At 37.3% G+C, this 26,211-nt stretch overlaps 1 protein-coding gene across 3 annotated transcripts in view; it reads right to left on the reverse strand.

Annotated features, from left to right (window-relative positions):
* Positions 1 to 23,764, reverse strand: part of cdh24b (cadherin 24, type 2b) — a 148,053-nt gene extending 124,289 nt beyond the window's left edge. For all 3 annotated transcript variants that reach the window (XM_084410550.1, XM_084410549.1, XM_084410551.1), the window contains exon 1: positions 23,622 to 23,764. The gene's annotated coding sequence lies outside the window, so the exon portion shown is untranslated. The remainder of the gene's footprint in view (positions 1 to 23,621) is intronic.
* Positions 23,765 to 26,211: the final 2,447 nt, after the last annotated feature.

Here is a 26,211-nt window from a genome sequence, read left to right on the forward strand (position 1 = left end):
TCATGACCCAACTAATGCATAATGCATACAAAAAGGGTTCAAATCTGACAGAAATCTCAGAAAGGTTTCATCAGTCAACCAGGTAACAAAGAATATTTAGAAGTTATTAGTTGCAGTTATAAAATTAAATATATATATATAATGAAATATTATATTATATATACAGATGAAAGGTTTGGATTAATTAAGAGTTTCACCAAGGATGCATTTATTTGAATGCATATTAGAATGAGGATCATAACAATGAAGTAATGACTGCTGAAAAATCTGATTTGCCATCACAGGAATAAATTACATTTTAAAATACATTCAAATAAAAAACAGTTCTTTTATATTGTAAAAATATTTCACAATATTACTGTTTTTACTGTATTTTTGATTAAATAAATGCAGCCTTGGTGGGCATAAGAGGCTTCTTTTTTTCTTTTTTTTACATTAAAAAATAGTCTTAATTATTCCAATCTTTTGACCAGTAGTATATATACACATTATGAATACATATAGAGATAGAACGCATTTATTAGAAGAAGTTGTCAAATGTACACTACTTTAGGCCATGTATTTGTCATACGAGTCAATGGCATTCTCTAGAAAGCCTGTTTATTCAAACATACCTGGGCCACAGGGAGATGTTTATATAGTCCTTTCAACATGTAGCTTGTGGCAGAATATGTGTATCGCATTGCATTTAGCAGCTTTTATTGCACTGATGAGATCGATAAGAGTTTTCCGATCTCAAATGGGAAAAGAATTCCAATGAGCGTGCGTTTGTGTGGCATTAGAGTTGATGGAAATGATATTGAAACTCTCTGTGATGTATTACTTCTGAGCAAATTTCACCCTCGAGTGATTTGGACAGAGCTTTCTGTGTACGCAACTGTGTACATAACCGCTGGTGTTCTCTGATTCTGATATTATGTTCTGGTTGCATATAAATAGCGGAGACTCAGAAAGCTATGTACTAAGGAAAGCAATGCTTTGCGATTTACTAGATCTTTAAGTCAACAAGCACAAGATCATTCACACTCAGCTTCCTGGAAATTGACTGTGGTGGAAAAAGACAACGAAGCTCTCAAAATTCAAGACCTCCCCCAGATTAAGGTCACTGCAGAGCTCCACGCTTATATGACCCATCATAAAAAACGTGATCCGAAGGCACAAAAATATTTGCCACGCCAAACTACCAGGTATGGATCAATCAAACCTTTGAAGTCTAGGCCATTTGCAAGCAAATGAAAAATAAATGAGAATCATCTGTGATTCTGAGTCTGTGATTGTGCATTTAACTTGCAAAGGAAAAAAACTGCAAACAAAATTTAGTTAGAACCGCATGGGGTCTCTTATACCAGTGGTTTTCAAACTGTGGGCCGTGCAAAGTGTTAGAATTGTGGTGCATTCATGTGCGAAATATGAAAAATGTAAGTTCTCAAATTCAATTAGCAAGTTCATTGGTGGGCATACCTTATATTTACATATTTCACACATGACACCGTGCCTGTAGTGCTTTTAAAGGAATGGTAAACCCTAAAAATCCTGTAATCATTTACTCATCCGCATTCCAGACCTGTATGACTTTTTCTGTGCAACACAAAAGAAGATATTTTGAATAATGTTGGTAAGTAAACTGTGAAGGTTCCTATTTACTTCCATGGTGTGGACAAAAAAATACTATGCAAGTCAATGGAAACCAAAACTGTTTTCTTACCAACATAATCATCAAAATATCTTATTTTGTATTCTATAGAAGCAAGAATGTCATACAGGTTTGGAATGACAGGATGGTGAGTAAATTATGACAGAATTTTCCTTTTTGGGTAAACTATCCCTTGAAGCAATGGAGCTCATAAGGATTCGCAAGCAAACAGCTGTTTATTTTATGATTTGGTCTTACAAACTAGTACTTACAGGTTTGAATCAGTCTGATGAAACCTTTAATAAATGAACTAATGAATCATTCAGAAGGGCTACTGAATCAACACGACTCCAAGTTCCATGTGAATGCATCATTACTTCAATCAATTAGCCTGTTCTTACTTGCTGTGACACCAAGAAAGATCCTACAGTATGTTTCATTATTAGAATCTATTTTACTTTTGGATTTTATATCCTAAGAATATTTATTTCAATACATAGGATCTATAAATGATCCTCTTATCTATAGCTTAAGCCTTATAGTAAGAAAGTAGGCATACTTGATTATACCTTTAAAGTAAATAGATTAAACCTCTTTTTTGTGTCCTAAAGTCTGGGAACCCCTGTTCTATGATCTGTCCTGCAGCAGACAGGTTTGGCTCAACTAAACTCAGATTCAGACAAAACGTTTCAGTGTTGTGCAGTTGCTGTATTTCACCTCTGTAAGACAAGATGCTCCACACAATAAAATAGCCTCTCAATTCTTCTACCTTCACCACAATAAAACAATTACAATTACTGTTGGTGAGTCCTTCCAGCACCTATCACTGGCCCCATCACCACAGCAACAGCAAAGCCTGATGGGATTGCCCTTTGAGCTTCAGTCTGCCATCTTCATCATTCTATCAGCTTCAGTGTCTGTGGAAACTGAAATGGCATTACTGAGTGAATTACTGAGCATGGCGGATTGAGAAATGTGTGCGTTACATGAGTGTGCTATTCGACCGGCTGGCTTGAGCGGTGTAGTGCTTTTTCGTTTCTCCGCAAAAGTTCAAACAACTCATTCACTTTATCCCCTCTCTGTTTGAATCAGTCCCCGTCTCAGTGGAACGCACAATAAAGAGGAACGCAAGCAGATTTCTCCTTTGAACATTTAGGAGGCGGCTGTTTATTGCGTTCCTCTTTTCCAAGCAGGATCATCAATTATGTATAATATAACACTTTTACGATTAAGGCCTCAAAAAAAGAAGAAGCAAGAAACAAGATTTAAGCCTGCCATTGAAAATCAAACCCACCACCCCCCTTCTCTAATTGAAGTGAGTGATGAGCCTTTTTAATAAGAATCAATCTGAAGGGGATGAAAATACTGGATTGTGAGACAGGATTAATGCATCAGAAAAAAATACTATGCTAATTAAGACTATGCTAAACTTTGGCAAGCGATAACGCATCAGCATTAAACACAGCAACCTAGAGACATCAACACTGAATCAGATCCAAGAATTATTCAGGTATAAAAATTCGAAATGCATATTTATTGATGGCTTCAGATAATTCACTGCAAATGTAATCAAGGGCCAGAAACACACACACACACACACACACATATATAAATTTACCAGCAGTTCGCGACACCCTACTACAATTAAAATCACAGGCTCAGCGTTCCCTGGACCCAGGTATTGATGATTCATTTTGCATTGTATCAGAGAAACAGAAATGCTGTTAAAAGGAGATCAGTCAGGCAGCAGACATAGGGGGGCTCTCTCTAATTGCCTATTCATCAAAAGAGTTCCTCAAGTATATCCAGAGCTGAAATATCACGCATGACAACTGAACCGCACTCCATTAATTATGCTTCCAATGAACCAGGTTCACAACACTCCTCTTCTGGTTATTAGAATCTCAGTCTCTCTCTCTCTCCACTGGAGATTCACATAATCAGAGTCATACTTTAACAAACGAGGATAATCATTCACACTGGTAAACAGAGCTGTAGGAATAAATCCTCACACACACACACACGAACTGACAAGGCACATTTTCTACATCAAATTGAAAAAAAGTGGTTAAGGAGGGGGGTTGTTGGTACTTGAACACTGTTAAACAATAGCGTGGGTGACGCATTTGTGGTTTTGTACACATTGACAAACAGAAGACCATATAATAGCACAGAAACTCTGTTGTACTAATGTTGGAAAAAAAAATTAACAATCACTGACTTGGATCTTTGAGCTTCTAAATGATCTTTGTCAGCTTTTTACTTAAATGTAGTGATACACCTGCTTTAAGACAACATGAAAACAAAATTAACCGTATTTATTTTCTTTATACATGTTCCTCAGTGCATGTTATTAAAAACTGAATGTTTTCATAATCTTTCATCAGAATGTTACTCCGCCTCTGCAACAACTTTCCTGTCTAGATTATGCCAACAAGCCCTTTTATTTTTCAGCCCCTCCAAGTACCCATCACATTCATCTGTTTCAGTTTCAGTCACGTCATTTTTATCCTCACAGCCGCCGTATTTATAACCGTCAGTAAGTAAAAGCAACGGTGGAGAATTCTAAAACACTTAAGGAACGATTTCAAGAGAAATGTAGATCATTCATTTTGATCTTGTACCAAACTACACTGTAAAAAAATTCTAACCCTCCCAAATCAAAAATTTCAAGTGACCGATAACATCTAAATTTTTCAATTGGCCCAAGTGAAATTCTGTAAATTATAAAATTAAATGTACAGATTTTCACTTGGGCCAATTGAAATTTACAGAATTTCACTTGGGCCAATTGAAAAATTTAGATGTTATCGGTCACTTGAAATTTTTGATTTGGGAGGGTTAGAAATGTTTTACAGTGTATTATTTATACAGATCACAGTAGTCAGTACAGACATTTAAGACATTTTAAATTAAAGTGCTAATGCGAGTAGATTTTGAATTTTGCATTTGACTGATGTTATATTTAAAAAGTGTTTTGTTAGGCTTAAATTTATTAGATATTTAAAATATATTTTTTGAAAAAATATATTTCAAAAAATGTTTTTAGTCAGCGCCAATAACCCACGTTATATATCAAAAATTGTTTGTTTTGCAAAAACTAAAATGTTACATTAGCAGGTTACGCTTTTTTGCTAACCTTGGAGGCTTGCATTCAAGTGGCTTTGGTAGAAACTTCCAGGCAAGTGTGTTGAAGCTGGTTGGAGCTAAACTGTGTAGGATTTTGGCCCTTCAGGCGCAGGATTGGACGAAGAACGATGTTGGTTCAACACGCAACACTCTACAGCATCTACTGTGTAATTTATTGCTCCTTTATCTGCTAAATAAATATCTCACAATTGTCCTACTTGTCCTTAACTTGTCTGTGGAAATCAAGCAAACAGTACATATTTATTTCATCCAAATTAATTTTGCATTGAGAAGTTTTATTTTAATACGACGCCTCTCTACTTTTGTTTACGGAACTCTTGCATTCATAAATGCTGCTGTCTAATTCTATCCCTGCAAGCAGCTGCAACTGCTGACAAACTCATCTGTCATTTGCCAGTGTAAGTGTGTACATGCGATACATTGTGCGTGCCTCAGGGCTCTTAATGTTAACTATCTGAGCTCAGGCCTCTTTTTTTTAATTTGGATTTCACTGCATTGAAAGAAATATTCCAGGTTCAGTACAAGTTGAGCTCAGTCGACAGAATTTGTGGTGTAATGTTGATTACCACAGGAAATTATTTTGACTTTACCCTCTTTTTCTAAAAAAAGGTTATGCTGCATCCCTTGCAATGAAAGAAATTGGGGCCAATTTTTTAAGGAATGCAAAGCTTATAATTTTATAAAACCAATTACATTAATTATTATGTTAAAACCTGTATTGTTTGAGCTGTTGAACTGATTATTTTTATGGTTGTTTTAGGCTTTTAGGTGTTACATTATTATGGTAACAAAGTAGTAAAATTGTATATAACTTTGCACTGAGAAGGTTAGCAATACTTATTTCATTCAAAATCTTCACCCAAAAATGAAAATTTTGTCAGTAATTACTCACCCTCATGTTGTTCCAACCCCGTAAGACTTTCGTTCCTCTTCGGAACACAAATTAAGATATTTTGGATTAAATCTGAGAGCTGTCTCACTCCTTCATAGGCTTCTTTGTAATCGAAACTTGTCGGCCCAAAAAGTTAGTAAAGACAATGTTTACAATAGTCCAAGTGACTACAGTGGCTCAAAAAAACCTAAAATAACGACTTTATTCAACTATTCATTTTCTTCTGTGTGGGCCTCTGAGTGAGTACACATAGCGTAACAGCGCAGCACTTCTGGGTTGTGCGTCAGAACGTAGGCTCACTATTGGCCGACGCTGGTCATGAGTGTGTGATGCTGGCCATTTTTGTTTTGTTTTTTCGCACAAAAAGTATTCTCGTCGCTTGATAAACTTATGGTTGAGCCACTGTAGTTACTTGGACTATTTTAAACATTGTCTTTACTAACTTTCTGGGCCAGCAAGTTTCAATTACAAAGAAGCCTATGGAGGAGTGAGACAGCTCTCAGATTTAATCAAAAATATCTTAATTTGTGTTCCGAAGATGAACGAAAGTCTTACGGAGTTGGAACAACATGAGGGTGAGAAATTTTCATTTTTGGGTTAACTAACCCTTTAAATGTCTTGTTGCTATACTATTGAAAAAGTATGTATTTTAACATTTACATATGCGTGCCATTTACTTCCATTGTAAGTGACTCACTGTAACCAAAGGGGGGCGTGTGAAAAGTAATTTCTGCGTTAATCAAAATTATGCCACAAGTACTGTCAATTGAGCTTAAGTATTGAACTGAAATATTCCTTTAAAGGGTTAAAGCGTACATGAGAACACACACACTTATCTAGAGGCTCCTTGAGGCACAAGACTGATGAGAAAAAAATCTTCAAAGCCATAAACTGAGGCCTGCTCTGTTCGTTTGATGTGGAGATAATGATTAAGGTACATAGCGAGACAACATTTCCATTCGACTGCAAATTGGAAAGATTTTGAGACGGATATCTGAAACTCAACACAAGGTGAGGAAAGATGATTGTCAGGGTCACTGGAAGTTTGACTCAGAGTCAATTGTGACATAATTGGGACTTCAGGCACTGGAGAGGGCTGGTTGTCTAGGTTATTATATGCTTTGTTTAGAACATTGGACTTGAAATGCTCAAGCCGTAGCTAGCATACAATCTCAACTAGCGGGGAAAAATGCAACAGACATTTTTTGTCTTTTCTACTTTCTAATAAGGCCAGGTAAATTGGTGGTAACTTGGTTGTGTTCATGACTGGCATGGGTTTCTGTAGGAGGACAGCAAGCAACTGACAGCAAGTAAACAAGATGAAGTTCAACCTTCCTTGTATATGAGCCAAAATGGCAACTGAAAATGACATTTCACATTTAAAATTCGCCAAAGCCAGCCAGGCAGCCATCTCACTGGTGATTTGTGCTCTTCCAGAGAGGAAGGCATTACTGTGTGTGAGGGGGAATACATCTGTCTGTCTGTCTGATAAAGTGAATGCCAGTCCATGTGCCATCGCACATTCTTCCTCTGCTTCAGGCCCTCCACAGCTATCAGTCCATCATTGTCATACAATAATTCTGCGTGTAATACCAGTCTGAGTCCCACAGAAACTGACATACTGTGTCTGCAGTGAGAGCGTGTTAAACCCACTCAACATCCTGTAGAACAGACCAATTTAACACAGAAATAAGCCAATTATCTTCGAAGAGTAGGCAAATTTACAATAGGATTTTCACAATTCCTGTTGGACGTTCGTGTTAGGGGTTGGGTTTAGTCTCTTTCATGAGACACATTAGTCTCTTTCATGACCACACACATTTTTCTAGACAACAATCTTACTTTCACACACTCATAGAGAGAGGCTTCAGTCTAATGCAAACATCACACGCAGATTAGAGATATTGTCAATACAAGACATCTGGACACCTACCGATGGAGATTCTGTAATGTCCACATCTCTCTGCATGAAAACTCAGCAATATTCCAGATTAAAGGAATATTCCGGGTAAGCGTGTCATAATGTTAATTACTACAATACTTAATTTACACATCTTTAAAAGAAGCACAAATCTGGGTTACAGTGAGGTACTGGCAAAGAGGAGAATGGGGACAATCAATAAACTTTAAAATACTCACTGTTTCAATAGTACAGTAACAAAACAAACAATATTAGTGTTGATTTTAGATGATTTTAGTGTGAATACTTCTGTATGACATTCTATCCAGTTTTCTACATTCTATCCAATGTCATAAACATTAAACAGCTTTACAATCAATACAGAGTTACCAGAATAGTTCATGTAAGTGCTTTTATAAAAGTATATACTTCATATTTCTACTTTTAAGTACTCCAAAAATAGGCCCTATTCACCATTGTAAGTATCCAGATAATATCGATTTATGCAAAAGAAATTAAAGAAACAAAGGACGTCGTTTTTTTTTTTTTTTTTTTTTTGTAATCAACTTTACCACAAATGTATTAACAAGTAATTAACTTGTACTCAACTTGGAATATTTCTTTAAGATTTGAGTAGCCTTAGTGTCAAAGAGATTGTGAAATCAATTGGATTATAATACACCATCAAAATAGATGATACTTCTCGCTTGGTAGAGCAGCTGATGTTTGAGAGCTGTATTACAGAGTGGCACTAATCATAGTGTCGGATTTATAGTTGTCATTCAAATGTTTGTCTGACTGCTAGAATGGCATTAACCAATCAACCAGATCATCCTCATTCTCAGCCCTTGTAAGATTAGGCCACATAGCAGACAGTGTAAGGAGAAAGAGATGGACCACTTGAAGATAAATCCATTCATCTTCTATATCTTATGTCGGTCTCAGAGGAGTGCTGGAGCCTACTTGTAGATAAATGAATGGGAGAAACCACAACACTCAATATTTGCGCAAAGACATAAAATGTATGATACCATTTTTGCTAGATTTTATTGCTGATTTTATGTTACTGAGGCGCAAACTATTTTGGAGATTTCAGTCTTTCCCCATTCAAGCAGACAGGAGTTGTATTAATCACAATAATCAAAAATAGCTGCCTGGGGTCGTTGCCAAGATGGCAGCAGAGTGGAATGACTTGCCTTGAACAGGATTTGGCAACATTAAGAAGATACCTGGGAACAAGGAACAAGGACCAAGGTTTGGGATAGAGAAATTCTTTCATGATCAGACACCGGAGTTGTTCCACAGTCAAACTCGAGAATCTCCCTCGATAGAAAGCGTGTTCCGGGGTGGTGGTGTCCGTTATCGTGGCGCCCCACATGTTTGCAGGACGTTCCCTGTGTGCCAATCCGCTACACCACTGGGCATTTGAATGGATGGATGGATGGACGGACAGACAGACACATATCATTCCCCAGTGTGGTTAGGTCCATGGGAATAAATTGTTTCATTTTAATTTCTAGTGGAGAATATTCATTCTCAGTGCCAATAGCTCTTAAAGCGCTACTTTATTTTTCACTTCAACAGCATACAACAGTCCCACTTACTGCCTATCAGTGGAGACCACTTCCTGCCTTTGGCATGAAAAGCACTTCTGGCTCCCACAATATATTCAGAAAAACATTAAAATGACAAAATAATAAAACAGTTTGAAGTGCATCACAATAATACGCAGATTCTTGCTACCAGCACATGAGCTTTTTACTTATCACAGCAAGCTCTCTAGATTGAAAGCATCACCTCATTTGCTCACTTCACCGAACTCTTTCTCATGGTGAACCAATGAGGTCACACCAACAAATTTCAGAGGGACACTGTTTCTTTTAGAGAAGGTTTAAAATATCCGTTAAAAGGTTTCTGTGTTTAGTTAGCTTGTTATGTTCCACTAATGAATACAAAAAAATAGCTATAACATTGTTGACACTAAGTGCCATGTCAAAAAGATGCACAGCAGTCTGTTAGTATCCAAAGAGACAATCCGCATGATACTAACCTGATTCAGGATGGTAAAGAGAGCCCCATGTTAGCTTTAATACTCACTTTAACTTAGTCTCTGAGGGCCTCTTATCTGATAAAGCTTGTCGACTTCATTTTACTCAAGTGGCCTGCTGTAGATGGTTAGCTCTTTAGAGGAACAATTCCCTTTTTTTCTGTGGAAACAGAAACACTTGCTTTCCAAATTGCTAAGGGTGTGTAGAGGTTGTATAATGGGCCCTTTTCTTTAATTATGACAGCAAATATTTCAGGTTTGGATCTTACAACATAAACACATTTACACTCACCATTCCTCACTTCTTTTTGTTCTCCTCCTTGCATGTGCTCATCGCTGCATCTATTGTAAATTAAAGTAATGCCTAAGGCTGTGAGTCAGTCAGTCTTCCCTGTGACAATCCCATATTTATCTATTGCCGTCTCTTGCAAGGAAAGCCTTTGTCCAACATAAGTCATTGAGCCAATGTCTTGTCTATTTCAACATGCCTTTCACATTTCCTCCTCACACCATCTCTTCTTCTCCATTTCTCCCTTGGTAAATGCAAGAGCTCCTTGTGTGTAAACAATTACAAGCTTATTGCTGACACAGATTGCTGGAGTCGCGTTAAATAAAATCAGAGGAGTGTTCACCCGAACTGCAAGCTGCCTCCTGCCTGGCCCATTTTGTAACAGTGAACCTCCCCTTGCTGAAGCTTAGCCAAGCTGAAAGGGATTTTGTGCATCACAAAAAAAAATCTGCATATACTCACATAAAAACAACAACAAAAATCAATTTGTATCTGGGTCCCTTTGATAGAGTAAAATCATCAAAGGAGAAAAATGCATTTTGTTTCAAGGCACACACAGACAATTACTGTACAAGAAAGGACCACATGGAAAAAAATAAGAAAGGTGTGTATATGGACATCATAAGCCCATAATACAAGATATGTAAAAACACATTTGGAGTACAGAGACTCAATAGTTATTTGTCTTCTTTTTGGCCCTTCTTTAAGCTTCCTTTCTGCTCTTCAAGTGCGTATTTATACAACAATCCCAAAAAATATAACTTAAAACCAGACAATGCAATGCAAAAAAACCCATCTCCCCACATCTGAAAATATCCACATTCATCCGCTCCTTTAGAGATGTGTAAAGTATGACTTTTCTGCCTCTAGCGACAACAAACAGAAATGCATTCCCTTCATTTCCCAGTGGTCGGACTAACAGGCTAGTCCCGCCCACAATTCACTCCATTGTTTGGGTAAATAGTTTAGTGTCCAGCTGGTCAAGATGCTAAAACATTGTAAAGCCATAATGTTGGAAAATCCACCATGAATTACTTATTGGACTTACTATAAGTAGGATTACTATGAGAATAGATTATTTATAAAAAGTGCTTTTATATACAAGCACATTACACATTTAAAGTCGCCATGAAACAGAAGTTGAGATCATCTTTTCTTCCCTATAGTTGCATACTGTATATCCAAGAGAAATGGCTTCTCAAACAAGATTTAGGACATGACTTCATTTTGTCCATCGGGAATTGATTGGATCGATCATTGTGGTTTGAGGCAATCTGAGTGACAGTTCTTCCTGCCCTTAAGCCAGTAAACATCATCAGAGAAGGGATGTTGTTGCAAGAGGGGAAGTTATTTTGATAAAAGATTGAGGGCACTTGAAATTAATAAATAATAATAATAATAATAATTAAAGCTGCAAGCAGCATTTATCGGGGTTCAAGCAATTAAGGCCTTTAAGGCCTGTAAGCATAAAACCATCAAAAGTTATTAAGATTTATTTAGCATGCATGTAACTACTGACATAATAGATGAAAAAGACCATTTACCATAAGAAATATATGGTTTGAAAGCTTTTTAACAGTTATAGCGCCACCTTTGGTCGGATCTCCATAAAATTTGGCATGCTTATTAATGATGTTATTTCACATATCTTCACCAATTTTTGTGAAGTTCAGAGTTTTTATTTAGGATTTATAGGCTTTTTTATTTATTTTGCCCTGCCCATTTTATAAATTACCCTATTACAGCCATCCAAATGCAAAAGTTCAACTTTTTTTTGATAATTATTGATCTAGAGAGTCCAGAGAATTGTCCTAGACTGGTCTGGTTCCGATCGGGCGAAAAACCAGGGACTAGTTCGCAAAAGTAGGTTTTTAACATATTCATGAATATTTAATGAACTGTTTGATTGACAGCAATAGTTCTTGAGGCAAAGTTGTTCAAGATGAGGAGGTCTATCAAATGATATGCATTTTGTGACAATAAGTGTAACACCACGTGATTACAGAGCCATTAAACTCGTTAGCGCCAACTAGTGGCCGATTTCTTTCAAAATTCTTACAGACCTTTAGGGCCATGAGTCGAATATGCCCATCGAGTTTCGTTCCGATTGGACTCCGTTAACCTTGTCTAATAGGTGCTCAAATTTCATTGGCCGATGGCGGCCATGTTTTTCAAGATACACCAATGTCCTCATAGATATACATGGCACCTTGGACCAAGACACTGCATACCAATTTTCAAGTCAATCGGACTAACGGTCAGGTGGTTATAGCCTGTTTTATGTTTTTGTCATGTTATAGCGCCACCATGTGGCCAATCGCCGCGTTTTTTTTACTGTGACCTCAGATTGACCTCTTACACATGTGTACCGAGTTTGGTGAAGATACCTCATTTACTTCTGGAGTTATAGCCATTTTAGTAAAATAGGCGCCGCCTTCTTCGAACGTTTTGGCGCCCCTTAGTGACCGTGAATCGAAATTTCAACTTTTTTTCGATAATTATTGATAATCAGACTCCAGACAACATTTCTGCACTGGTTTGGTTCCGATCGGGCGAAAAACCTAGGACTAGTTCACAAAAGTAGGTTTTGGACAAAATCCAAAATGGCGGAAAAATTTGCATACCGGAAATGAAATCCTTGAGGCCTTTTTTGTTCGGCTTGACCCAAGGATTCCAATGATATAAGACACTTGAGTCTGTGACAAACGGTTAATGAGATTTAAGCAAAAATGTGCAATTTTTTTGTTTTTTGCGCTGTAGCGCCACCTATTGGCCAATCTGGGTCATATTCTCTGAACCTCTCCTCGATTTTTGTACTACCTTCTGGCCAAGTTTCAAGTCTCTAGCCCTTACGGTTTGGGCTGCACGATGCGTTTTAGCGGAGAAGAAAAATAATAATAATAATTAAAGCTGCAAGCAGCATTTAGCGGGGTTCAAGCATTTAGGGTCTTTAAGCACATAAGGCAGTTTAGTGAGTTGTCTGAGTTTTTGTTTAGGATTTACAGGCTTTTGAGTGTTTTTTGCCATACCCATTTTCTAAATGATCCTGTTATGGCTACCCAATGGGTAAAGTTAAAGTTTTTTATATAATTAATAATCTAGAGCTTCCAGAGAATTGTACTGCACTGGTATATTTCCGATCGGGCGAAAAACCTAGGACTAGTTCGCAAAAGTAGGTTTTTAACATAATCGCAAGTATTTAATGAACAAATTGATTGACAGCAGTAGTTCTTGAGGCAAAGTTGTTCAGTATGAGGAGATCTATCAAATGATATGCATCACGTGATTACATAGCCGTAAAACCTGTTAGCGTCAACTAGTGGCTGATTTTTCAAAATTCTTACAGACCTCTAGGACCACGAGTCGAACATGCCCACCGAGTTTCGTTCCGATCGGCCTCCGTTAAGAGCAAACTAACAGCTTTGAATTAAAATGGTGAGTTTATCCTGTTGTAAACATCAACCATGCCTGTTGACAGTTCTCTTTTGTGGGAAGGGAATGAAAAGTTCTCAAATCCACAGCACAGCCTCAGACATAACATTTATATCCATGATCTGCCATTTTCACTATTGTCCTTGCTTGCTTCTTCACAATACCTGCAGATCTTCTGATGATTCGGCTGTGCAGGTCCACATTAACACTGCCTGGCCTAGAACATGGACTGGAAAATGCAAATTTGGGGGGTATAAATATTAATGATCCTGACTCCAACGTCACAGTCGGTGTTATGGTGGGATTCACTCATTTTTCAGCTGTCTTTTGCAAACAGGAGATTTACACATGAAGGAGGAAACAATGGTGTTTGAGGCTCACGGTATGTCAGTTCCATGTCCAGAACTCTTATCATTCAACTATGCCAAGATAAATACAGTTTTCAATTGTATGGCACCTGTAAAATAGATGATTAGTAATATAATGCTTACTTGGAGTCTGAAATGGCTTTAACAAAAGAAGAAAAATATTCTTAGATTTCTGTTCATTCTAATCATGTACAAATAAAGTAGCACAGTAAGATTACATTTATTTGAATGCATTAGTGAGTGTGTGATTGTGCTGTGTGTGCAGCGTGTCAATACTAAAAGTGAAGGTTTAGTTGATATCTTTGGTGATAATATCTGTAGTAATCATAAAAAAACAATTAAGAAATAAAGAATTAAAATTACAAATAATATTCTATTAAGATATGAGTTACAATAACATGATTTGCAATAGTAATAATATCAATAATATATGCACAATACACACAGATTAGACTATCAGGTCTGTGTTTTACAAAAACATTAGTATTGCAGCCAATGTGAGTCTGTGGGATTTATAAACAGACAAAATATGATTTGAAATGTTATTTTAATGATTTTATTAAGTTTAAACAATATTTCAAATGGAAAAAAAAAATGAAAAATAATATTTTAGTGAGCAGAATGAACCAATGAGTGTTCTTCTTCTGGTGGTTAAAATGTAAATGAAAACAATAATACTTAAACAATAATACTTAATACACTAACCATGCTTGAACACACACATGCACACACATTTTGTTGTAGATGGAGATATTTAAAATAAAAGATAGGTAACAAAATGATAATTGCAAATCTCCTCTGTATAACACCATTTTCAGATTTCAAATTAATCACTGAGAGGCAGAATTGTTCAAACTGAGAGCTCAGTAAAAATGAAGTGATAAACTTTGACAAAACATGACTGTGTTATAATAGGTGATTTTCATGCAAGTAATTTGATATAGTCCAAAAACTAATGCAAAAGCACAGATGAAAATATTTTATTAAGTAGAATGTCCTGCAGAGGGCAGTAGAAGACCACTAATTGACTCACTTTCATTTGAAAGACTTTTTTTATCCACCAGTAAAACAAAGCAGTTTCTCCATGTTCTTTCCATTTAGCATGCTTACACACACAGACACACACACAAACACATCCACACACACACACACACACACACACACACACACACACACACACACACACACACAAAGACAAATATGTTTTCAATGTTTTTAGGATGTGATATTGTGAAAATATCTTAATCTCCTCATCTTGAACAACTTTGCCTCAAGAATCACTAATGTCAATCAAACCGTTCATAATCATAATAAAAAAATAAAATATATACAAATATCATAATAAAAAAAAAACATCATAATAAAAAAGATTGCTTCTTAAAGCATTTGTTTATTTCCCAATACTGAAGCGAATTAAAAGATCATGCGTAATCCTGCTGCTCCCTCTAGTGGACAACAGTGGTATTATAGCTTACATTTTACAGTTGAAGTGTTTGAATGAATGAATGGGAATTTGTTTTTTTTTACTTATATCTCAGGAACCAAAAGGCGAAAAATTCTGAAACTCAGAGCATAGATAGTGCTTGAGGAGCCCTGTTGAATGAGACCATCAACGTGTTTTTGGGCGATTGGGGCTGGGAGTTATGATTGTTATAAGGCATATCTGTTCGGGCTATTATCTCTGGAATGCCCAGGGCAAATAACACCACATTTGAATCGAAGCTAGCCAAGGACGCGCCCTTTCCAACGAGCTCTCACACAATGTTCGGGGTGGTCTGGGTCGGGAGTAATGGCCGTTCAAAATCGGGGGTCCCGCGGATTCGCGATGCGCGGGGGGCGCGCTCCCGAGGCCCGCGACGACACGTTTCGATCAAGAGCCCAGAGAGGTCCTCACCATCAAAATTTGAGCGCGCAACGACTTTCCGTTTTCGAGTTATGAATGAATTTGTATTCGGGGGCGTGGCTTAAATGCCGTTACTTTCGTTTCATTTCATTCATTTACTTTCGTCCATTTCCATATCTCAGTGTAACACAATTGTCAATAGTAATACTCAATAGATGAGTTTTGACAAAATGTGATTGTAAATGTTAAAATAATGATTTTATAAAGTCTAAATATGAATTTTATAACAATATTAGGGAGTAGTATGATGAAATGACAGCAGGGGGCAGTAAAATACCACTTATTGGCTTAATATGTCATTATATTCATATAAAATCACCTTTTGAAGAAGTTAAACTTTTTTTCTGATAATTATTGATCTAGAGAGTTCAGAGAATTGTGCTGCACTGGTTTTGAACATTATGATATGAACATTATATGATGATAGAAGACACCATTTACAGCAAATACAGGCAATTTACCATAGGAAATATATGGTTTTAAAGCGTTTTAACAGTTATAGCGCCACCTATGCTCCGATCTCCATAAAAATGTCCATGCTTCTTTAGCATGTTCTGACACATATGCTCATCAATTTTTGTGAAGTTCTGAGTTTTCATTTAGGATTTATAGGCTTTTTAGTGTATTTTGCCACGCCCATTTTCTAAATGACCCTATTACAGCCATCCAAATGCAAAAGTTCAACTTTTTTTCGATAATTATTGATCTAGAGAGTCCAGAGAATTACCCTAGACTGGTCTGGTTCTGATCGGGCAAAAAACCAGGGACTAGTTCGCAAAAGTAGGTTTTTAACATGTTTGCGAATATTTAATGAACAGTTTGATTGACAGTAGTGGTTCTTGAGGCAAAGTTGTTCAGCATGAGCAGATCTATCAAATGATATGCATAATGTGACAATAAGTTTAACACCACGTGATTACAGAGCCATAAAACTCGTTAGCGCCAACTAGTGGCCGATTTCTTTCAAAAATCTCACATACCTCTAGGGCCATGAGTTGAACATGCCCATCGAGTTTTGTTCCGATCGGCCTCCGTTAACCTTGTCTAATAGGTGCTCAACTTCATTGGCCGATGGCGGCCATGTTTTTCGAGATACGCCAATGTCCTCATAGATATACATGGCACCCTGAACCATGAGACTGCATACCAATTTTCAAGTCAATTGGACTAACGGTCAGGTGGTTATAGCCCTTTTCATGTTTTTTTCATGTTATAACGCCACCTAGTGTTCAATCGTCGCGATTTTTTTACTGTGACCCCAGATTGAACTCATACACATGTGTTCCGAGTTTGGTGAAAATATCTAATTTCGTTCATGAGTTATAACCATTTTAGTAAACTGGCTCCGCCTCCTGCGAACGTTTTGACGCCCCTTAGCAACCGTGGATCGAAATTTCAACTTTTTTTCGATAATTACTGATAATCAGACTCCAGAGAACATTTCTGCACTGGTTTGGTTCCGATTGGCCAAAAAAAACCTCTACTAGTTTGCAAAAGTAGGTTTTAGACAAAATTCAAAATGGTGGAAAAATTTGCATACCGGAAATGAAATTGAAGATATACATTTTGTCCGTCTTGAGACAAGGATTACAGTGATATAAGACACTTGAGTCTGTGACAAAGGGTTAAGGAGATTTAAGCAAAACCGTGATTTTTTTTGGTTTTTGGCACTATAGCGCCACCTATGGGCCAATCGGGGTCATACTCTCTGAACCTCTCCTCGATTTTTGTACTACCTTCTGGCCAAGTTTCAAGTCTCTAGCACTTACGGTTTGGGCTGCACGATGCGTTTTACGGCAGAAGAATAATAATAATAATTAAAGCTGCAAGCAGCATTTAGCGGGGTTCAAGCATTTAGGGTCTTTAAGCACATAAGGCAGTTTAGTGAGTTGTCTGAGTTTTTGTTTAGGATTTACAGGCTTTTGAGTGTTTTTTGCCATACCCATTTTCTAAATGATCCTGTTATGGCTACCCAATGGATAAAGTTAAAGTTTTTTATATAATTAATAATCTAGAGCTTCCAGAGAATTGTACTGCACTGGTATATTTCCGATCGGGCGAAAAACCTAGGACTAGTTCGCAAAAGTAGGTTTTTAACATAATCGCAAGTATTTAATGAACAAATTGATTGACAGCAGTAGTTCTTGAGGCAAAGTTGTTCAGTATGAGGAGATCTATCAAATGATATGCATCACATGATTACATAGCCGTAAAACCTGTTAGCATCAACTAGTGGCTGATTTTTCAAAATTCTTACAGACCTCTAGGGCCACGAGTCGAACATGCCCATCGAGTTTCGTTCTGATCGGCCTCCGTTAAGAGCAAACTAACAGCTTTGAATTAAAATGGTGAGGTATCCTGTTGTAAACATCAACCATGCCTGTTGACAGTTTTGTGGGAAGGGAATGAAAAGTTCTCAAATCCACAGCACAGCCTCAGACATAACATTTATATCCATGATCTGCCATTTTCACTATTGTCCTTGCTTGCTTCTTCACAATACCTGCAGATCTTCTGATGATTCGGCTGTGCAGGTCCACATTAACACTGCCTGGCCTAGAACATGGACTGGAAAATGCAAATTTGGGGGGTATAAATATTAATGATCCTGACTCCAACGTCACAGTCGGTGTTATGGTGGGATTCACTCATTTTTCAGCGGTCTTTTGCAAACAGGAGATTTACACATGAAGGAGGAAACAATGGTGTTTGAGGCTCACGGTATGTCAGTTCCATGTCCAGAACTCTTATCATTCAACTATGCCAAGATAAATACAGTTTTCAATTGTATGGCACCTGTAAAATAGATGATTAGTAATATAATGCTTACTTGGAGTCTGAAATGGCTTTAACAAAAGAAGAAAAATATTCTTAGATTTCTGTTCATTCTAATCATGTACAAATAAAGTAGCACAGTAAGATTACATTTATTTGAATGCATTAGTGAGTGTGTGATTGTGCTGTGTGTGCAGCGTGTCAATACTAAAAGTGAAGGTGTAGTTGATATCTTTGGTGATAATATCTGTAGTAATCATAAAAAAACAATTAAGAAATAAAGAATTAAAATTACAAATAATATTCTATTAAGATATGAGTTACAATAACATGATTTGCAATAGTAATAATATCAATAATATATGCACAATACACACAGATTAGACTATCAGGTCTGTGTTTTACAAAAACATTAGTATTGCAGCCAATGTGAGTCTGTGGGATTTATAAACAGACAAAATATGATTTGAAATGTTATTTTAATGATTTTATTAAGTTTAAACAATATTTCAAATGGAAAAAAAATGAAAAATAATATTTTAGTGAGCAGAATGAACCAATGAGTGTTCTTCTTCTGGTGGTTAAAATGTAAATGAAAACAATAATACTTAAACAATAATACTTAATACACTAACCATGCTTGAACACACGCATGCACACAATTTTTTTTGTAGATGTAGATATTTAAAATAAAAGATAGGTAACAAAATGATAATTGCAAATCTCCTCTGTATAACACCATTTTCAGATTTCAAATTAATCACTGAGAGGCAGAATTGTTCAAACTGAGAGCTCAGTAAAAATGAAGTGATAAACTTTGACAAAACATGACTGTGTTATAATAGGTGATTTTCATGCAAGTAATTTTATATAGTCCAAAAACTAATGCAAAAGCACAGATGAAAATATTTTATTAAGTAGAATGTCCTGCAGAGGGCAGGAGAAGACCACTAATTGACTCACTTTCATTTGAAAGACTTTTTTATCCACCAGTAAAACAAAGCAGTTTCTCCATGTTATTTCCATTAAGCATGCTTACACACACAGACACACACACAAACACAAACACATCCATCCACACACACACACACACACAGACACACACACAAAGACAAATATGTTTTCAATGTTTTTATGATGTGATATTGTGAAAATATCTTCATCTCCTCATCTTGAACAACTTTGCCTCAAGAATCACTAATGTCAATCAAACCGTTCATAATCATAATAAAAAAATAAAATATATACAAATATCATAATAAAAAAAACATCATAATAAAAAAGATTGCTTCTTAAAGCATTTGTTTATTTCCCAATACTGAAGCGAATTAAAAGATCATGCGTAATCCTGCTGCTCCCTCTAGTGGACAACAGTGGTATTATAGCTTACATTTTACAGTTGAGGTGTTTGAATGAATGAATGGGAATTTGTTTTTTTACTTATATCTCAGGAACCAAAAGGCGAAAAATTCTGAAACTCAGAGCATAGATAGTGCTTGAGGAGCCCTGTTGAATGAGACCATCAGGGTGTTTTTGGGCGATTGGGGCTGGGAGTTATGACTGTTATAAGGCATATCTATTCGAGCTATTATCTCTGGAATGCCCAGGGCAGATAACACCACATTTGAATCGAAGCTAGCCAAGGACGTGCCCTTTCCAACGAGCTCTTACACAATGTTCGGGGTGGTCTGGGTCGGGAGTAATGGCCGTTCAAAATCGGGGGTCCCGCGGGCTGGCGATGCGCGGGGGGCGCGCTCCCGAGGCCCGCGAGGACACGTTTCGATCAAGAGCCCGGAGAGGTCCTCACCATCAAAATTTGAGCGCGCAACGACTTTCCGTTTTCGAGTTATGAATGAATTTGTATTCGGGGGCGTGGCTTAAATGCCGTTATACTTTCGTTTCATTTCATTCACTTACTTTCGTCCATTTCCATATCTCAGTGTAACACAATTGTCAATAGTAATACTCAATAGATGAGTTTTGACAAAATGTGATTGTAAATGTTAAAATAATGATTTTATAAAGTCTAAATATGAATTTTATAACAATATTAGGGAGTAGTATGATGAAATGACAGCAGGGGGCAGTAAAATACCACTTATTGGCTTAATATGTCATTATATTCATATAAAATCACCTTTTGAAGAAGTTAAACTTTTTTTCTGATAATTATTGATCTAGAGAGTTCAGAGAATTGTGCTGCACTGGTTTTGAACATTATGATATGAACATTATACGATAATAGATAGAAGACACCATTTACAGCAAATACAGGCAATTTACCATAGGAAATATATGGCTTTAAAGCATTTTAACAGTTATAGCGCCACCTATGCTCCGATCTCCATAAAAATGTCCATGCTTCTTTAGCATGTTATGTCACATATGCTCATCAATTTTTGTGAAGTTCTGAGTTTTCATTTAGGATTTATAGGCTTTTTAGTGTATTTTGCCACGCCCATTTTATAAATGACCCTATTACAGCCATCCAAATGCAAAAGTTCAACTTTTTTTCGATAATTATTGATCTAGAGAGTCCAGAGAATTACCCTAGACTGGTCTGGTTCTGATCGGGCAAAAAACCAGGGACTAGTTCGCAAAAGTAGGTTTTTAACATGTTTGCCAATATTTAATGAACAGTTTGATTGACAGTAGTGGTTCTTGAGGCAAAGTTGTTCAGCATGAGCAGATCTATCAAATGATATGCATAATGTGACAATAAGTTTAACACCACGTGATTACAGAGCCATAAAACTCGTTAGCGCCAACTAGTGGCCGATTTCTTTCAAAAATCTTACATACCTCTAGGGCCATGAGTTGAACATGCCCATCGAGTTTTGTTCCGATCGGCCTCCGTTAACCTTGTCTAATAGGTGCTCAACTTCATTGGCTGATGGCGGCCATGTTTTTCGAGATACGCCAATGTCATCATAGATATACATGGCACCCTGGACCATGAGACTGCATACCAATTTTCAAGTCAATTGGACTAACGGTCAGGTGGTTATAGCCCTTTTCATGTTTTTTTCATGTTATAACGCCACCTAGTGTTCAATCGTCGCGATTTTTTTACTGTGACCCCAGATTGAACTCATACATATGTGTTCCGAGTTTGGTGAAAATATCTAATTTCGTTCATGAGTTATAACCATTTTAGTAAACTGGCTCCGCCTCCTGCAAACGTTTTGACGCCCCTTAGCAACCGTGGATCGAAATTTCAACTTTTTTTCGATAATTACTGATAATCAGACTCCAGAGAACATTTCTGCACTGGTTTGGTTCCGATTGGCCAAAAAAACCCTCTACTAGTTTGCAAAAGTAGGTTTTAGACAAAATTCAAAATGGCGGAAAAATTTGCATACCGGAAATGAAATTGAAGATATACATTTTGTCCGTCTTGAGACAAGGATTACAGTGATATAAGACACTTGAGTCTGTGACAAAGGGTTAAGGAGATTTAAGCAAAACCGTGATTTTTTTTGGTTTTTGGCACTATAGCGCCACCTATGGGCCAATCGGGGTCATACTCTCTGAACCTCTCCTCGATTTTTGTACTACCTTCTGGCCAAGTTTCAAGTCTCTAGCACTTACGGTTTGGGCTGCACGATGCGTTTTACGGCAGAAGAATAATAATAATAATAAAAATCAGTACAATTACAATAGGGTTTCAGCATTTCATGCTTGAACCCCTAATAAAAATCAGTACAATTACAATAGGGTTTCAGCACTTCGTGCTTGAACCCCTAAAAATCCTTACAATTACAATAGGGTTTCAGCATTTCATGCTTGAACCCCTAATAATAATAATGTGCACGGATAAATAGTTTTTAATAAATACTGCAATTTATACGGATCAATTTTGATTTCATGGTGACTAACACTCAACCAATACTGATGATACATAATTAGGTAATCACAACAAAAGTCTGCAAAATATGAAATGACTTTAGTCAAGAGATTACTTTTTTTTTTCTTTTCTTTTTGAGGTAGCCTATGTTACTTATGTTTTGTCGAAGTACCTTACCGTACCATACCGTAACGAAAAGTTATGGACCAGCCTGCTGTTGCTATGGTAACCTCCTCAAACGAACGCGACTTATTTAGAAGGTTCCTCTGACTAACTCTAACTTTTGTGGCTGTCAATCTTAACCCCCGAAAGGTTTTATGTTGTGACTTTTTTTCGGGGGTTAAGATTGAATCGGGGAGGTCAGACCTTTTAAGTGCACTTAACCCAAAAACATCATATGTCGGCTACTTCACGCAACCCATGGCCATGGGTAATGAAAGCGGCAGCAAATCTACAGCCAACTGTAGGCTAATCATTATTACAAAAAACATGGAGAGAAAAAAAAACGTCTGGCATACTAAAAGGGCATTCTGGAATACTAAAATGGCATTCGCGCTAATAATGTATTTGGGTAAACACATGGCACGAGCAGCAGAGCGTATCCATCCTTGCCGCCGCGCGCTCGCTCACGCGCAGCCACACTCACTTAATTTGCGACTAAAAACATTATCAGGGACTCAAATGAGTGTCACCAGTGAAGCCGTCGTTAGGAAAGGACTAACTGTTTAATGTGTGCCCGGCGAGCACCGGGGTGTCGGTAAACGTGTATGCTGTTGCCCCGTCCCTCAACGGTGACAGACAGAAGCGCGCGCGCCATCTGCTTCAATTCCTTCGCGCGCCCAGTCATGTGGAATGTCCGTTTCCCAAGAGTGAGTCCAGTATTTAATAACTCATATATCACAAAACCACCACTTATACTATAGGAAGAACAGCATGCATGTATGCATCACCCAGTTAGTCCGTCAGGAGTAGTCTACTGGAGTTTTTGGACATTGTCAATGGGAAACATCGGTAGGCTACTTTTGTATTGACTATTTGTTGAATGATCTATACATTGTTAAAAACAATCGTAGTGGACTTTAGATGGACAGTAAAAAATGCAAGCGGACACAACACAATACGATGGTGTTTCTTCTTATTCACAACGCTTTAAAGCCAAAATAATAAATTAGGGAACTAACACAAAAATATATACATGTAGGCTATACTTAATTTGAAATTAATACATTTGCAAATAAATCTTTCGTGCGGCGCACTGGGCTGCTTATTCCTTAACCCAACATTCAAAAAATAGACTCTAAAATATGAAGGAGACAGAAGCTCTGGCTTTGATAGCTCGTGTTAAATTCATCCCGAGCGATCAAGAAAAAAAATGAATATTTTACCTTGTAATGTCGATCTTAATGCGTGGACTTTCTTCCTGCGCTGTGTGAGTCTGTCGGTGTTCAATGACAAGCACTGAGTCAAATATGAACAGGGCAAACGCTGTTATCGCATCTCTCTCGCTCGCTCTCTCCCTTTCCCTCTCTCTCCCATAATAAAACGACTGTTTTAAAATCCCTCATCACGTACTCACTCTCCCTCGCTCTCGGCAGTCTGCAGCCTATCACAACAATCATGACAACTATCTCTTACAGAAATCCGATGTATAATAGAAAATAAATCCTATAATTTTGCAATCATCACAATTTACAACATCATTACTCCCTTATTATGGTAATAGACTATCGGGTGAGTGCAGTTCTTTGCATTTCCCCCCACATTTATATCATTTCTCTTAGGCAAGACAGCACAACAGAAACATTATGTGAGTCCAATATTAAAGAGACTATCCCTCCTCTATCATAGAAGCAGAACTGAGCCAGTCAAAGCATAAATGGACATATTTATCCACGCGGGAATGTTTGGTGTTGCTGCCAAGGCTTCCTCTGTGTGTGTGTGTGTGTGTGTGTGTACGTGTGTCTGTGTATCTGTTGAGCTTTGAAGGGCACTGTTTTAAGAAAGAGGAAAAGAAAAGTGATGGAGTCTCTGACCCACGTCGTCCTTCAGCTTCAGTATCACCTCCTTTATGCCTGACAAGTTTAAAAACATCCTAACTTGCATATCACAACAGAACAGAAAATGTATGTCAGTGTTATCCGGCACTTAAATAGATAGTTCACCCAAAAATACACAATCCATTATCATTTACTCACCCTCATGAGGTTCCAAACCTGCATGAACACAAAAGACAATATTTTGAAGAACGTTTCAACTGTTTTTTTATTATTACAATGAAAGTCAAAAGAGCCTAAAACAACATTGGACCACTTGGACTTTCTTTAAATCACTAACGGTGCAGTCACATCAGCAAATTATACTAATTATAATTATACATTGAAGTACTGAGTAATAATAATTAACATTTACTAAAGGAAATTCTTTTGCCCTCATGCAAAATTACCAAATGCATGGATTTCAACTGAAATAACTGGATTTTGCCCACGAAAATACCTTAGGACTTAAGAAATTCAACAGGTTTGGAACAAAGTGAGGGATAGTAAATGATAACAGAATTTTCATTTTTGAGTGAACGATTCCCTCAACTGTGGGAAGCAATGACAGTGGGAAAATCAGCCAAGGCAGTTATTTTCAAGAGTCTTCTGACAACACAAAAAAGCACAGACTTACAGCCAAGAAAACAGGAGGCAAAATTTCTGATATCTCCCGTCCTCTGTCTCTGACGAGCATGTTGTCTCTCTCCACCTGTCTACCTGTAGCTGCTGTCAGTGACAATACTGAGGCTTCGCCCATAAGGCCTCCTCGCCTTGATCTTCTGCTGACATTTACCATTTGAAGTCCTGTCCTAAGCAGCAGACAATGACACAAACACGCTGACTCCTTCCGCATTTGTGCTGGCGTGTGGGTGTGTGGACGTGTTTGATCCGGGGACGGTTTGTTGTTGAGAGGGCGATGCATTGAAAAAGTTTCACGTTAGTGAGGGGTGAGGAGGATTATTTGCGCTCGAGCGGCGGGTTGTAAATAATAAATGTGCTGGTGCAGACCTCTGTGAAATACTTTCCGCATGTTTTTCTTCTTTTCCAGCGGCTATCGTGCCCTCATCGGATCTGTTACACTACCGACCGCTGTATATTGAACAGTCAGATAGGAACAGGGGAAAGCCTTTTAGAGAAGATCTCACTGAATCTGACACATTTAAACATGCTGACCTGTCTCTTGACCCTTCACAGCTCCCGAACAGGGCCAGGGGCTGATGATGTCAGCAGAGCCGGAGGTCACAGGGTCAAATTCCCTCACACTGAAAAATAAAAACGTATGTTCAGCTGCAGCCTTACATTTTTTAAGTAATAAAATTTAACTATACAAGTAATTTCAACTTAATTAATATATTTTGAAATTGAGTTTAACAAAATTGTGAAATGTATTTATAAAATATTATCAAAGTTGAAATTACTTGTACAGCCGAGATGAGTCAAAATTAAGTTGAAATTGGTTAAATTATTACAATGAGTTAAAGTAATGGAAAAACATGCTGCCATGATGTATTGATCGGAGCTCTTGGAATGTCATGGTGCTCTTGTGTTTATATTACACTTTTTTCTTTTTTGGGAGAGGGAAAAGCTGTTAAAAGTAGTGTGCTTAAAGTAATAAAAGCAATTTTCTATAGCTATAAAAATTTTGCACATTATCTGCCACACAATCAGTTCATGGTAATGAACAGCACTGGTAATCATCATTAACCGAGTCAAGAGAATAATCTAGACAAGAAGATTTTACAGTTGTTTAGATAAATATTTAGAGATGGAGATAGATGGAAAGTGGAAAGCGTAAAACATTAAAGCACTGAAAATTTGTTATTCTATACGTCACGTCTTTGTAATGAGAAAACCTTGATCTCTTGTTCTCGCCATGAGAACATTTTATACAAATTAGAAACTGTGTATGTATCGCCGTCCTCAAAATAGGTCTATTTTC

The sequence above is a fragment of the Rutilus rutilus genome (genome assembly GCF_951802725.1).
Source record: "Rutilus rutilus genome assembly, chromosome: 6".
NCBI lineage: Eukaryota > Metazoa > Chordata > Actinopteri > Cypriniformes > Leuciscidae > Rutilus > Rutilus rutilus.